Below are 16,320 nucleotides of genomic sequence, written 5' to 3' on the forward strand. Positions count from 1 at the left end.
AAATAGATGTTAGCCCGATAAATATTTCAAATGTTCACCTGTTTTCTCCACATTGATTATAAATGTTGATCAATATAGTGATATGCAGCATGAAGCCAAGAACAACATTATATTTGGAGTTGGAAGTCCAGGGTTCAAATTGCTGATATAGTTCTTGGTAAGCACCTCTTTAATTTTGGATAATACTCAAACTCTCAGTCAGTTTCCTCATATGTAAAATGAAAGTTTTAGATATAAAATGTCTCCAAGTTTCTTTCTTTTATAGGTTTAAATCATTTGATGTGATAGGCCTATAATATATTAGCGCTATAAAAAATCAAATGCCACTATAGCATATACTCTGTCCCATACATCATGACTTATTTTTTTCCTAGTTGTACCACACATCTATGACCTAGAAATATCACTCTCTTAATGTACCTTTTAACTGAAGAATTTTAGGGAATTAGTAAAACTGCCTTGAATCTATTAATTCCCCATAGGGTTGGACTAAATCTTCATTAGAGAAAAAAAATCCAGTACAATTTTTTATGGAACTAGGAGAATTTTTTTTGTTTATTATCATTATAATAAAGGTATAGTTAAATTATTAGTAATTTCATTTAATTTAATTTAACTAATTTAAATAGGTACAACTTTCATATGTATATTAACATATGATGCATTTTCATAATAAGATAAGGGAGGAAGGAGAAAAATTTTACACTGTCATTAAGCAGAATTTCCTGGATTTTTCCTGATTCTTTCAAGAAATGAATTCTCTACCCTTATTTACCTTTGTTTTGTATGTCTTTTCTTTTTAAACTATGTTCCTTTGTTTTAATTTAACTTTAGCTCCATGCTGTTCCTGGAAAAATTACATTTTCCAACTAATATGGTTCTATGCATATGGATATAGACACAAGTCTTGTCTGTCCCTAAACTGTTCAGAAAGTTGAATGAGGCAACTATCGAATATGAAGTGAAATTAGTCTCTTTTTATTCAAGATGGTGATCACCTGGATTTGTTGACAGGCTTATGCTATCATAAATGGTTAATATTTTCTTCATTCCAAATTAACTGACTCACTGATGAAGTAACTAACCATAGGATATATGACCTAAGGGATGAAACTGAAGTATGTTGGGGTTATAACAAGAGATCATATGGTTTTCATGGGATCTGATTAAACTTAAAATAGGATATGGAACAGGAGGACCTTTGTCTTCTAGTGGCCTTTTAAAAATTCCTCTCTGTCCCCTTCTTCCCTTCTATTTAGTGACAAAATGGGACATAGTCTATATAAGTATAATCTACTCAGTTCAATGAGATCACAGATCAATTTAAGTATCTGAGAGTTAGAGAATTGTTTGATTTACAGATATGATTTTTTGTATTTTTCCCTTAATAACCCATATGTTTATTAGTTCAACTTACTAGATCAGTATATTTATCATAGTTTTAGTTTCCCTTCATGGTCCATTTGCTTAGTAATTGCCATAAACTCTCTTTAATGAGCAAAATTACACAATTGTTATGTTTTTAGAGCATTTTAGGAATTTTATTCCAAACCTAAAACTCTAAGAAATTCTGGCTTCGACTAAACTGTGGTGTATAGCAGAAACAATTACACACACACACACACACATATTAGAAACTGGGCCTTGCCCCTGGTCTAACAAGTTGGATAACATTAGTGAAAGGACCCACTCTCTATATATACCTACCCATTAAAATATGTTAATGCTCATAACTGTTTAGCTCTGTTGAAATGCACAATAAATGATTTTACTGAGCTTTTCACTGGCTGTAGCAGCAAGCACCCCAGTGTCCCCAGAGTTTGCTGCCAATACAGGTTCTTGGATCTGCTTTGATAAAGGAAAGCAACTCAAAATGGGTTAACAAGCTTACTTTAATCAGTCAAACATATATTGTTTACCTAGTTCAGGGGGAAAAGGTCAGCACCCCGAACTTTAGAATATACAGACAAAACTATCAAGACAGAGAAACAGATCAAGTAGACTGTTTCCAAACTGTCCAACCCTTATATCCATACCAAATCAACATCTGGGTTTCAAAGCCGGGGGGCTCTGGACAACGGCTTCCCAGAGTTTCCTATGATCAAATCACAGAACACTTTTCAAAATGAGCCCTAAATAAAGCTACACATCAGGGCTTATATAGCCTTCTCCTGGCTCAGAGAATGTAACAACCTTATTGACTCACTGGCCAATCAAGAAGTATCTACTGAAAAACAAGCCTCCCATCCCAGCCTCCCGGTGCACTTTAGCCTAGGGGCAGGGAAGATCTTTAAAATTTACATTCCCATTTCACTGGCAAAGCCAAACAAGGAAATTAGTTAATGCATTTAAGATGATTTGTAGTCTAAAATGTGATCAGTTTTGTTCTTTTCACATGTGTGTGAGTAGTTATTATTTATGAGAGAATATTAATATGTCAGAGAAAACATTCTTAAGTGCCCTCTAATTTTACCTTCAAATTGGATATTGCACAAAATATTATTGAAGAAGAAAAGGAAAAAGCTGCTATAAATGTGCATTTTACCATCTGGAAACCAAAGGTTAATAGTTAGTGACATTCTTCCTGCATCTCTTCTTATTCAGATGCTAGCAACCTCCTCTCCCCCAAGACCACTGACCATTTTATATTGAGGAAATATTTGCCCACTATCCCATGGTAGCATATTGCCCCTAGGAACATTTGAGCAGTGGAAAATCAAAGAAATTCTTTCTCTCTGGCATGAAGAAGCCCACAGATCTCTAAAATTATTTTTATACACTCTCAATACAGTGTGAATAGGGAGAGAAGAACTAGACTCATTAAGCATTCCAAGTAAGCAAACAAATACTGCTTACTGTACAGGAAAAGAAAAGATCTTTGACCTTAAGGTGATTTTATTTTCTTTTTACAAATGACATGACAGTTTAAGACTGACATAACCAGGCAAAAAACACACCTATAGCAAGTAAGGCAATTGTGCTCTTATTCCATCTGAACTTATTCCAAAAAAAACAAAGCAAAACAAAAAAAAAGTAAGCAACTTTTGACACTCTCATCATTTAAGACTAGACATTAGACCTTTCTTTCTTCTTTCCTTCTTTTCTGAATTCATGGCTGTATCCACAAGACATATAGAAATTAATCACATCATGGTGACTCGGGGTTTGGAGATTGCTTAATGACTGACTCTCTCAGCCTTTTGATCTGGGAATTAATGGATATGCACACAGCCCATGTCTATATAGTCAAAGAAGATTTCCTTAATCTCAATATTTTGAACTGTTTTTCTATCCATTTGATGCTGTTCAAATCAGAACACAAAATGACAAAGTCAAGAGGATGATAAATACAAGAAGTATGTTCATTCAAATAGGAAAGCAGAGTTTGAAATTATGTAGGTTCACAAAGGCATAGAGTATACATGAGTATCATGAGTCCAGAAAGAGAAACAGTCCAAAAGCTGGAGAAGACTACAAAATCAATGGAAGGAGGGAGGAAGAAGAGGAGGCCATGATGAGGAAAACAATAGCCATTAAGTTTATGAATTCTATAACTTATGTTGCAAAAGGGTCCAAAGAGATGTCTTCCTTGATCATATGCTCTGGGTTTTGGGTCTGTGATCCATTATACTCTGTGTATTTGTAGGCAGTGAAAGAAAGACATTAATTCCCCTATACCTGCTGTTAGATGTTGGTCTGGGGAGGCAGGGGACTAACTCTATTGGGACATTTTTGAACAAGCAGTTTCAAGAAAGGTTTGGAGGATGGGTATAGTAATGTGTATATGTATTTTAAATGCTTTATTAACTTCTGATTTATATCATTCATTTCTGTGAGATATTGAGTTACAAATTTTCTCCCCATTTTTCCCCTACCAACCACCCCAAAATAGCAGTCCCACAGGATACCCCCTCTTCCATTCTGCTCTCTCCCATATTTTCTCCCATACCCCTTTTGACTTTTCCAGTGGATCTCTATGACTCAGTGCCTGTATATCTTATTTCCCAATTATATGTAAGATGGTATTAATAATAGTATATGTACACACACACACACACACACACACACACACATATATATATATATATATTGAATATTTGATTTAAAAACTTTCAATTCCAGATTCATTTCCTTCCTTCCTTGTCACCCACCTGAAATGTAATGCCAAGGAAAGGCAACTTCCCAAGGTTCAAAATACCAGCATAGGTGCTCTCCATTTTATTCAGTGACAAAGTAAGAACAGAGAAGGTCAAAACATGACATCATTTAAAATACAGCATTTAATAAGTGTAATTAAATAATCTCCAAGTACTACCCCACCCCAGGTCCCTGTTCTAAATACTACTCCACCCCTAGGCTGTACCTTCATTTAGTCCACCACAAAGCCCCTCTTCTCAAATGGAGATTAGTTTCCAAACATAAGTAAAGTACATTCATTTGTTCAACCATAGAACATAAAAAGGTCAAAAGTTCCCCACCCCTGGATCACAATTGAATCTACCCCAGAGTTACATCAAGTTTAAGCACAGCACTTAATACCCAAATGGAGGTCTTTTCTTCATCATCATTCATGAGGCAAGTTCTCAGCAATCTTAGTTCCTGGGAAGACAAGGCTTAGCAAGGTCACAAGATACATTGCCAGGCCCTTCATTAATTCATCCTCTGTCTGTAGAACAGTCCGAGAACCCCTGAAAACATTAGCAAAACCCTCTCCCAGGATTTCTGTAAACATACAACAAGAAAATCCTTCTTCAGGGCTTCTGAACCAACAGAAAGGTTCCCAGACCCCTGCAACAACAGCAATGTCCTTCACCAGTGGACAGTATTCACTCTCTGTCTGCAGGACAGTCTCAGGAGCTCTTAGCCAACAGCCAGGTTCCAGGACGTCTTCAACAAAAGGACTGTCTTTCACCGGTGGACAAATCTGGCAAAACAACATCAAAACAGACAGACAAAGTACCAGCAAAACAACCATGTCTCCTCAGTCCTTGGCAGCTCAGGGGGCAGGTCTCAAAAGTCCAGGGCAATTCAAAGTGGCCCCCAGCAATTCTCTCAGTCCCTCTCTACCTCCACGAGGTGCTGCTTCCAAAAAGTTCTTCTGCCTCTCTCTTGTCTCTCCAAAATCTACGTCACCAGCTCCTCCCAGTTCTTGTCTCTCTTTTCACATCAACAAGTCCATCCCACAGGAGGGATTAACAAACTCTGGGTTTTAACACAATCAGTTTGAAAACCAAGCCAATACAGGGGGAACTTTATATTCCATTACTATCACACCACCCTTACTGGGAAGATAAACAGTTCAGTACAGGTTATACAAGTGTGGCTAATTCAAAACAATAACATAGTAGATATTGTAAAAGACTGACTACATTTCCCTCCCTCCATTCCCACCTCCTACCTGTTTTATTCTCTACTTTGATCCCCTCCCTTTTCAAATGTAGGTGCTTTCAACTTCCCTCCCCCCCATCCTGCCCTCCCTTCCATCATCCCCCCTCTCATCCCCTTCCCCCCTACTCTCCTGGAGGGAGAGATACCCTATTTAGTGTTTATTTCACTCCTTCCTCAAGCCAGATCCAATGGGAATAAGGTTGACCCATTCCCCCCTGCCTTCCCATTCTTCCCCTGAAGATGAAAATGGAAGCATTTTCCCTTGCCTCTTCTGTATGAGATAGTTCACCCCAATCTGTCTCTCCCCATCTCCTCTCATTATATTCCTCTCACCTCTTAATTTCACATTTTAAGTATCATCCCTTCTGGTTAAATTGGTCCAGTGCCCTCTATCTATGTATACCTGTAAACATATATACACACATTCACATATGTATTCGCATGCCCATATACCCTCATATATGTATATATTTCTAATCCCTTCAACTACTGAAAAAAGTTTCATAAGTTGAAATTATTGTTTATTCCATGTAGGACTTTAAATAGTTCAACTTTGATAATTTTTTTTATGATTTCTTTTCCCTGTTTACTTTCTCATGCTTCTCTTGTTTCTTGCATCTGAATGTCAAATTTTCTATTCAACTCTGTTTTTTTCAGCAAGAATGCTTGAAAGTCCTCTATTCCCCTGAATGACCATATTTCCCCTGAAACATGATACTCACTTTTGCTGGGTATATAACTCTTGGTTTTAATCCCAGCTCCTTTGCCCTCTGGAATTCCAAGCTCTTTGATCCCTCAGTGTAGAAGCTTCCAGATCCTGGGTTTTCCTGACTGTGTTTCCACAAGATTCTAATTGATTCTTCCTTGCTGCTTGTAATATTCTTTCCTTAATCTGGGAATTATGGAAACTGACTATTATATTCCTAGGAGGTTTCTTTTTGGGATCTTTTTCAGGAGGTGATCGGTGGATTCTTTCAACCTCTATTTTGCACTCTGGTACTAAAACATCACAGTAGTTTTTTTGAGAACTTTGTGGAGGATGATTTCTAGGTTCAAAGTTTGGTCATGCATTTCAGGTAGTCCCATAATTTTTAAATTATCTCTCCTGGATCTATTTTCCAGGTCACTGCGTTTTTCCCATAAGAAATTTCACATTGCCTTCTATTCCTTTATTTGTTTGGATCTGTTTGATTGCATCTTGATTTCTCATAAAGTCATTAGCTTCCATTTGCTCCAATCTAATTCTGAAGCAATGATTATCCTCAGGAAGCTTTTGAGATTCTTTTTCCATTTGGCAAATTCAGCTTTTAAAGGCATTCTTCTCCTCATTGCCTTTTCGAGCCTCCTTTGCCATTTGAGTCAGTCTGTTTTTAAGGTATTATTTTCCTCAGTCAGGCTTTTGACTCTCATTTCATAATGTTCCTGCATTTTTCTCATTTCTCTTCCCAATTTTTACTCCACTTCTCTTATCTGCTTCTTAAGGTCCTCTATGCCCTGTAACCAGCTTGTATTTTCCTTTGAAGCTTTTGGTGCAGGAGTTCTGACTTCACTGTCTTCCTCCTGTTTCATGCTTTTATCCTTTTTGTCCCCAAAATAGGAATGTAATGTGGGAATCTTCTGTCTGCTTTGTTTCCTTTGCCTGCTCATTTTGCCACTCAATTACTTGACTTTTGGGCTTTTTGCCACAGTAGGACTGCCACCAGACAGGGGAGCTTTCATCCCAAACGGGGGGTTTTCTCAGGTGATGGAGGCATTAGATGGGTAGGACCTCTCTGAGGTCTCCACATGCTCTGACAAATTGGACGCACATCCCAGGACCTCCACCCTAGACTGCAATCCAGATACAAGCAGGTTAAAGCAAGAGCGATTTCTCCTCATACTGGTGCTTGGTCCCCCTACACTCAGCACTCCAGGAGCTGAAGCTGCCATGTGGCACTGGCTGGCTGTGCCTGCATCTCAGCGGCTTCTCGTCCCGGGGGGTAAAAGCCATGCACTCCCACTTACTGATTCCAAAGTCCAGACTGCACTGGCCTCTCACTTTGTGCTTCGCATCTATGTGTTGATAAATCTGCAAAAGACCACTGCTGCTGCTGATCTGGAGTCCCTCTTGCTGGGGGCTCATCAGGCCCACCCTGGGGCTAAATTCTGGGCGTGGGGCTTGGCTCAGCTCCCAGAGTGCTGTGCTGGCTGATTCCTGCTGGCTTGCCTGGCTGTCCTCAGGGGGAGGTTAGCTTCTCTGTGTCATTTTGTGTGTTCTGCAACTCCAAAGTTTGTTTAGAATCCCCTTTTTACATGGATTGGGGAAGGTGGAAGTGGGAGAAGCAGGGAGGTCCTTCTTCTACTCCCAATGTATATATTTTTAACAACTTTCATTATATTTGTTGCAATAAAAACCAGATAATTCATATTTGCATTTGTAAGGAATTCCAACTCATTGCAATTCCAGTTTCTTACGAACAAGTATGCCTTAGAAGCAATTGAGGCTATTTTAATTTCTATTCTTACCACTCTAAACATGATCTCATGAATCATAAAACAAATTCACATTAGTCCTAATAGTCTTGATTTTCTCATGATTTGAATATCTAATGATGTGTCTGTTCAATTAGGTTATTTTGCATAAATATGGAAAAATGAAATTTTGTTGCACATAATTTACATCTTGATCAATCACAGTGGAAAGGCCATGCTTCCATCTCCACATCCAGCTTTGAAGTGGAATATGTTCAAAACTGTAAAAATATTCTGTTGTTTTTTTTTAGTAATTACACTGGGGAACACTTTGCTCTTATTTCATAGCATCTCATTTCAGTGTTATTTTCATTGAATGACATTTCAACAGTTACTTGCTCTATTCTCACTAGAATGTATCAGATTTGGAAAGGTAACTAGCATCCCCTAGATAAGGATTTACATTTATATCACCTTTTGTAGCTAAAAGAATGAAGCTCTGAATGGTTTAAATATATAATACATGTAATTTTCCCTTAACATTTTTTATTTCCATGAATTCCCTATGTCAGCAATTACATTCAGTTCTAGATATATATCCAAAATGGATAGAATACAGGTGAGATGATGATGTAATGATCTGTGCAATTTATTCATTTTGGCACTTTACATTTAAATCCTGAAAAAGAAACACTATTACAAAGAGGGTGTTTTCTGTTAAAAGTTGAAAGAATCATGAAATTGCCCATAACTTCTTATATCGATGATTCTTAGGCAACTGCATAGTCCTCTAGAGTATGAAGATTTTTTATGATCAAAGGAAATTCAAGATGATTTTATTACACATTTGAAAGTAATGTCTATTAATCAACCATTAGTTTATTTCAGATGAAAACAAGCTTCAAAACAGAAATCTAGGTAGTCTTAAATAGATGATTCACTACCGTCTCTCTGCTCTCCAAGGCTGCATAGGTCAAAGTGAGATTCTGCCAAATTTTTCTATGTTCTGATTTTTAAACCTGTTGCATAACCTGCATTTATTGGCTTGCTTTTCTGTCATCCACATTTTCATCTCTTTTCATTTTGTTTTACATATTCTACATCAATAGATGAATTTTTATCTGATTGTTTGTATTTATTTTCTAATTTGGTTATAAACTCCATGAAGTAATTTAGAATGTATTTTTTCTTATTTATTAGGGGAAAAGAAGGGAATAAGCATTTATATAGCCCCTACTTTATATCAGGCATTGTAGAAAGTACTTTAAAAATATTGAATCTTCTTTGATTTTCACAACTCTATGAAGTAGGGGTTGGTAGTATTTCTATTTTACAATTGAGAAAACAGAGGCAAATAGAGGTCTAGTGACTTGCCTTGGGTCACACAGCTTCCAAGTATCTAAGACCAGATTTGAACATAACTCTTCCTGATTGCTTCTCCAGCACTCTATGCAATGCAGTACAAGCTGCCTTTGAGTGATTAACAGCAATCATGATGATAATGATGATGATGACGACAATGGCAACAACCATAAAAACTTGAATTTACATAACACTTTGCTATGTGCAAAGGACTTTAAAAATATCATCTCATTGGTTCAACACAACAATCCTATGAAATAAGTGGTTATTATTACACCTAAAAATAATGTTAACCAATATGGTTTGGGATGAGCATGACAAATTATTTAACATATATTTTTAATTAAATTTCATATGCAAGAAGGGTACACATATTTCTCTCTAAAAATTTTAATTATGGCTATTTTATTGTGGAGCCTGGAAGAACACATTTATGATTTAAAGATATAAAGGAGTAACTTGGATGGTGAGTGATGACACTCCTCTCTCTGAAAGTAAGACTCATTTTCTTTTTATTAGCTCTGCTAAACTCTTCACAAATGTAGCAGGATTTGAGGATATTATGAGAGTTCTCTGACTTAAGGCAGTAAACAGAAAATCCAGAAGATGAAGCCATGGCAAACTCAACACATGGAAAGATAGACCTATGACAAATTCAGCATGTGGAAGTACTTGTATATCTCCCTCCAATAAGTTCTAGATATTTGTAACTTTCTTTTAAATTTGCCAGTTATTTTGTGACAGGCATCTAAAAGAAAAAGAGAAGAAGGTGGTGAAGGAGGAAGGGAGATATGCTTATCACTGAATGTTTGTTGTTGCTACTGTGGTGCCCTAAATCAATTTTATCACTTACATTTTATATATGTAGTAATGGTATTTTAAAATCACTTGTAAAATCAAAATTTAACTAATAGTTGCATGTTTTTGTTATTCCATCTATCCAGAATTAACATAGCCCATAAGCACATACAGTCTACTATATAATATATTTATATATATATATAAACTTCAAATATCCTTACACTGAGCAAAGTCACATGAGTTACAATTATTGTTTTACCATGTAGGAATGTAAATAGTTCAGTTTTAATAAGTTGCTAATGATTTTTTTCCCTTGTTTACCTTCTCATGTTTCTCTTGCTTCTTCTTCTGAAAGTCAAATTTTCTATTCGACTCTGTTTTTTTTCATCATGAATGCTTGAAAGTCAGCTATTTCATTGGATGCCACATATTCCCCTGAAACATTATACTCAGTTTTGATAGATAGGTGATTCTTGTTTTTAATCCTACCTCCTTTGATCTCCAGTATATCATATTTCAAAGCCCTTTGATCCCTTAATATAGGAGCTGCTAGATTTTGTGTTATCCTGATTGTGTTTCCACAATACTCAAATTGTTTCTTCTTGGCTGCTTGTAATATTTTCTCCTCGACCTGGGAACTCTGAAATCTGGAAATAATATCCCTAGGAGTTTTCTTTTGGGGAACTTTTTCAAAAGGTTATCAGTGATTTTTTTTAATTTCTATTTTGCCCTCCGGTTCTAAAATATCAGGGAAATTTTCCTTGAAAACCTATTTCTAGGTTCTTTTTTTGATCATGTCTTACAGATATCCCAAGACTTTTAAATTATCTCTCCTGAATCTATTTTCCAGGTCAGTGATTTTTCCAATGAGATATTTCACATTGACTTCTATTTTTTTTTCATTTGTTTGGATCTGTTTTATAGTATCTTGATTTCTCATAAAGTCATTAACTTCCATTTGCTGAAGTCTAGTTTTAAAAGAATTAATCTTTTCAGTGAGTTTTTGAAATTCGTTTTCCATCTGTCAAATTCAGCTTTTTAAGGCATTCTTCTCCTCATTGGCTTTTTGTGCCTCTTTTGCCATTTTATTTAGTCAATTTTTTAAGTTGATTAAGTTTAATTAATTAAGTTGATTAAGTTTAAGTTGCTTACTTTACTTTTGAGCTCTTTGCCATGATAGAACTCTTCTTCCACAGAGGAGAGCTTTGTCCCAAATTGCTGGGGTTTTCACAAACTTTGCCAGAGGTCTGAGAAGGATGCCCTCTCTACAGACATGACATTGGCAAACTGGCATTTCTCATGCCAGGACCACCACCTAAGGCAGCAACCCAGATCCAACCAGGTCAAAGCAAGAGTAATTACCCTTTGAATGGTCACTTGGTCCCTCTATGATCTGTAGTCCAGAGGCTCCTGAGGTAACCACATTGCAACCACTATAGACAGTGTGCCTTTGCCACCTCTCAACAGAGGGCAGGGGCCAAATCCCACCCTTCCTTTCCAGCAGACTTCCTGACTGACATTTACTTCCTTTTCTGTGTTTATGGGTTGAAAAGTCTGGAAACTGCCACAGCTGCTGGTGATTCACTGTCCTGAAGTCTGCTCTGGCTGATGCTACCTCCCTGAAGCTAAAACCATACAGCTCATGCAGGATCATGCTTGGCTCCCAGCACTCTGCAATGAGACCTTCCAATAAGCATTCCAGGCAGCCTTCAATGGGAGATTTGCTTCTCTCTGTAACTTAGTGGGTTCTGTACCTCTAAAATTTATTTAGAGTCATATTTTGTTTTTATTTGATGTCATTGTGGGGGAAATTCATGGGATTTCCTGCTTCTCCTCCACAATCGTTTTTTTTTTTTTTAAAGCAATTGGGGTTAAGTAACTTGCTCTTATTCGCTGAGCCACCTGGCACTCCCTAAACAATTGGGGTTCAATAACTTGCTCAAGGTTCCATGGCCAGGTGTTTCTGGTGGGTGCTAAGTGTCTGACCCGGATTCAATCCCGAGGTCATCCCGACACTGGGGCCAGTGCTCTTACCTGCTGTGCTATCTGGCCTCCCCATCTGCTCGACAATCTTGGCCCCACCTCCTACCCCTCATTTTATTTTTAAAAATTCTGACATAACTTCTTTAATTTTCTAGTCGTTGATGTATTCTTCAACCCTTTCCCTACTGACAATTGACACAATGACTTATTCTCCTAACTGCTTTCTCTGACTAAATTTCACCAGTGTCACAATAGATAGAGGTGATCCCTATCAATGTTATTTCATATATCTATAAAGAGCACTAAAACTTGGGGCGACCAGGTAGCACAGCAAGTAAGAGCACTGGCCCTAGTGTCAGGATGACCTGGGGATGGAATCCAGGCTCATATACTTAGCACCACACCCAGAAATAACTGGACATGAAACCTTGAGCAAGTTACTTAACCCAATTGCTTTTTTAAAGAAAGAGAACTAAAACTTATCTCACCTCCTTCTCAGATCATGATATCATAATGTCATATGAGTAAAATTAGAAGCTTCCTTGGAGTTCATTTAATACACACACACACACACACACACACACACACACACACACACACTCTATTTTAAAGAAACTGGGGACTAGTGAGACTTACAAATTTGCCTTAGGCCATTGAGCATACTATGTCAAAGACACTATTAGAAATCACTTCCCGGGTCTCCAAGGTATAGCCTTCTTGACAATGCAGTACTCAGCCTCTCCATTGTATGAATATTTTTCTAATATTAACTCAAAAATAATACTTAAATTTTGACTTTTGTTTAGCTTATAATAAATATGCCATTCACATATATCCTTTAAATGTAAATATGGATTCATATTAATCCTTCATCTACTTACCTATCTCTTCCTTTATTTCGTTTTTTTCTTATTTTTCCCACTGTTAAATCACTTTTAAAAGCACATTTCACCAATTAGATGAGTTTTTCAGTAATGTGTTATTAATTCCTCCATTTTTCATAATTCTTCCAGAATACTAAGAAATGTCATTTATTAAAATAGATTGTTTTGAACTATGTATGGATGAGATTATATATATATATAACTTTCTAATTTTGTTCTGTTTAGTGATCTATTTAAGAAAACTCTGGCCATCTGTCACAATTTCAACTTATCTGTCACAAAATCATCTTGATCAAGATGAAATGTTTATCTCACTTCATGACCTTCAAATTTTCCACAATTTTCCATAGTAGTGGTGAGCTTCTCTCAGACCTGCCATGGACAATTTGGGAGGGACAATATGTAAGTCTTTTTACATGTATTTTTTTTCCTTTCACTGTTGGTCTTAATAAAGTTTGGCTTCTGTCATGTCTCACTTGCATTAATTGAAATCTCCTCCTTGTGAAATTTCTCATCTCCAATATTTCACTATGAAATAGGAGCCATTTTTTGTTTACATTTAGTATTTAGCATATTACTTGACTCAGGGTACTTGACTAGATGATGATGACAATTGTGGTAATCATCATCATCATCATCATAATCATCATCATAGTGGTGATTGTGATGATAAATGTGATGCTGATCATATATTCCATAAGTCCCCTGTGGTATTGGACTTAGGCACAAACCAATTTATTTGAAATGAAATGAGGAGTTTCTCTTGTTTGCAACAAACTTTGAAAAAAAAGATGAGCATTGTCAATGTTATTTTTTCAAGCAGTTTTAATATAGATAGATAGATAGATTTTCAAATAGTGATTATTATTTCAACTTAATTTTACTATTTTAAACTTAAACTTGTCAGAAATTTTAGAGTTGTTAGTTTTTTCAACATGTATTATAGCCTTAATTCACAATGCCATATAGAATAATGACTATTCCATTCTAACTGATATGTCTGATCAAGTTACATTCATGTTTATTCTGTTAATTCTGATCCATTTCACATTATCTTTAAAGCTCAACACTCCCTCAGAAAACAACAAAATAAAAATAAATGATTTATCAATACTGATAAAATATATTGAATCTGACATAAACATACTGGTTTTGTTAAGAAATCCAAAGTAGAGAGGAGAGCTCAGAAGAGGCTGATCAACTCGGGGGTCAAAACATCCCACCAACTACAAGGGCCACTACCAGGCCTATCATCAAAAGACTGGGACTGGAAAAAGCAAGGTAAGAAACAAATGCAGGGCCCCTGTCCAGGACAGCAAATACTACTGGGGCTACCACTCCATAGCCCAGAAATTTAAAAAAAAAACCCTATCAGGACCTCCAAAGACCAGGATGGCAGAGTGATCCTCGCCTGCTCCAACCCCGCCTCTTACCTTGAAAACATAGTAACTATTGCCCCAGGGCAAAACTCTCAAGAGTAAAGGATTGGGAACCCTAGAGGAAGGGTGTGGACAGGGCCCTGCCTCAAAAGGAGTAGAAATCAGACTACAAAGACTCTGGAGTCCTACTATCCTCAGAAGGAGGAACCAAACTGAGAGGGAGACAATATTGACTCCACACCCACAGCTATAACATAAACAGGGAATGGGTCCCAAACACAGAAAGTTCTCCTTGATGAGATCAAAAGGAAATTTGAAAACCAAATGAGAGAGATAGAAGAAAAAATGCATAATCTTTCAAAACCAAAATTGCAGAATTAGAAAAACATTATAATGAAGAAAACATCTCCTTAAAAAGAAAATTGTATGATATGGTAAAGGAGTTCCAAAAACTAACAAAGGAAAATAAGTTGATAAAAACTACAATTAAACAAATTGAAACAAATAACTCTATGAAGAACCGAGAATTAGTCTAACAAAACAACAAGAATAAAAAATTAGAAGAATAGGTAAAATACCTTAATGGAAAAATAACTGGCCTGGAGATCCAGGAGAGATAATCTGAGAATCATAGGCCTACCAGAAAATTATGATGAAAAAATGAGCCTGGACAACATTCTCCAAGAGATCATTAAGGAAAACTGCCCTGAGATACTAAAACCTGAGGGTAAAATAGAAATCGAGAGAATGCTCCAGACATCTGCTGAAAGAGATCCCAAACTGAAAAGCCCTTGAATTGTTGTGGCCAAACTCCAGAACTACCAGGTAAAAGAAAAAATGCTTCAAGTGACCAGAAAGAAATAATTAAAATATCAAGGGTCCACAGTTAGTAATGCACAGGATTTGGCAGCTTCTGCACTGAAAGATTGGAGGCAGTGGAACACAATTTTCTGGAAGGCAAAAGAGCTTGGGTTACAACCAAGGATCACCTACCCAGTGAGACTGAGCATATTCTTCCTGGCAAAGAGATGGTCATTCAACAATATAACAGAGTTCCAGACCTTCCTGATGAAAAAGATAGAGCTTAATGGAAAATTCAACCTCTAATTACGAGATGCAACAGTGACATAGAAAGGTAAACAAGGAAAACACAGACAGACAGACAGACACACACACACCCTGCTATTTAATAAGAGCAAACTCTTTATAGACAAGTAGACGGTATGAGTATAAAATACACAAAATGCCAATTAACAAAATCTTATTAAGGGTTACAAACAGACTTCAATGGAAGAAGAGCAATGGATGAAGTGGAAAAGGCCACACAAAGTGGCATAAAAACAATAAAGCAGAGGAAACAAAAGGAGGGAGATGACAATTATATGAGCATATCCCTCATTGGTTCTGGTGCAAGGAAGGAATAACAAATACAGTTAAGCATAGGACTCTATGGAGAAGAAATGCAAAATTTATCATTTTAGAGGGAAAGGGGGGAGGGAGAGGACCTTTGCATGAGATTTGTTCCTGTCACTATTGGTGTGAAGAAGAAATAACATAATTCATTAAGTATAAAATTGTCTTACAGGCAGTAGGAGAGGGAAAGGGGGTGGTGGTTAGTAGGGAGGGAAGAAGTAAGGGGGAAGGGGAGGAAAACAAAGGGGGGCTGATAAGGGAATACAGAGTGAGGCAGTGGTGAAAAGGAAAACTATTCGGGGGGGAGAGAAAAGGGGGGAAATATAAGCATTAACAGGGAAGGGAAGAGGATGGAGGGAAAGAAATAGAAAACGGCCATACTGTAAATGTGAATGGAATGAACTCTCTTATAAAACAAAGATGGATAAAAGAATGGATTATAAATCATAATCCTACAATATGTTGTTTACAAGAAACATATCTCAAACAGAGGAATAAACACAGGGTAAATGTAAAAGTCTGGAGTAAAATATATCATGCCTCAGCTAAAGTAAAAAAAAAAAAGCAGGTGTAGCAATCCTTATCTCAGATAAAGCAAAAGAAAAAATTCATCAAATTAAAAGAGATAAGGAAGAAAACTATACCCTGATAAAAGGCAC

This window comes from Petaurus breviceps, unplaced genomic scaffold (genome assembly GCF_028583685.1).
Source record: "Petaurus breviceps papuanus isolate PSGF00001 unplaced genomic scaffold, PetGlider_PUasm1.0 90743, whole genome shotgun sequence".
NCBI classification, from domain to species: Eukaryota; Metazoa; Chordata; class Mammalia; order Diprotodontia; family Petauridae; genus Petaurus; species Petaurus breviceps.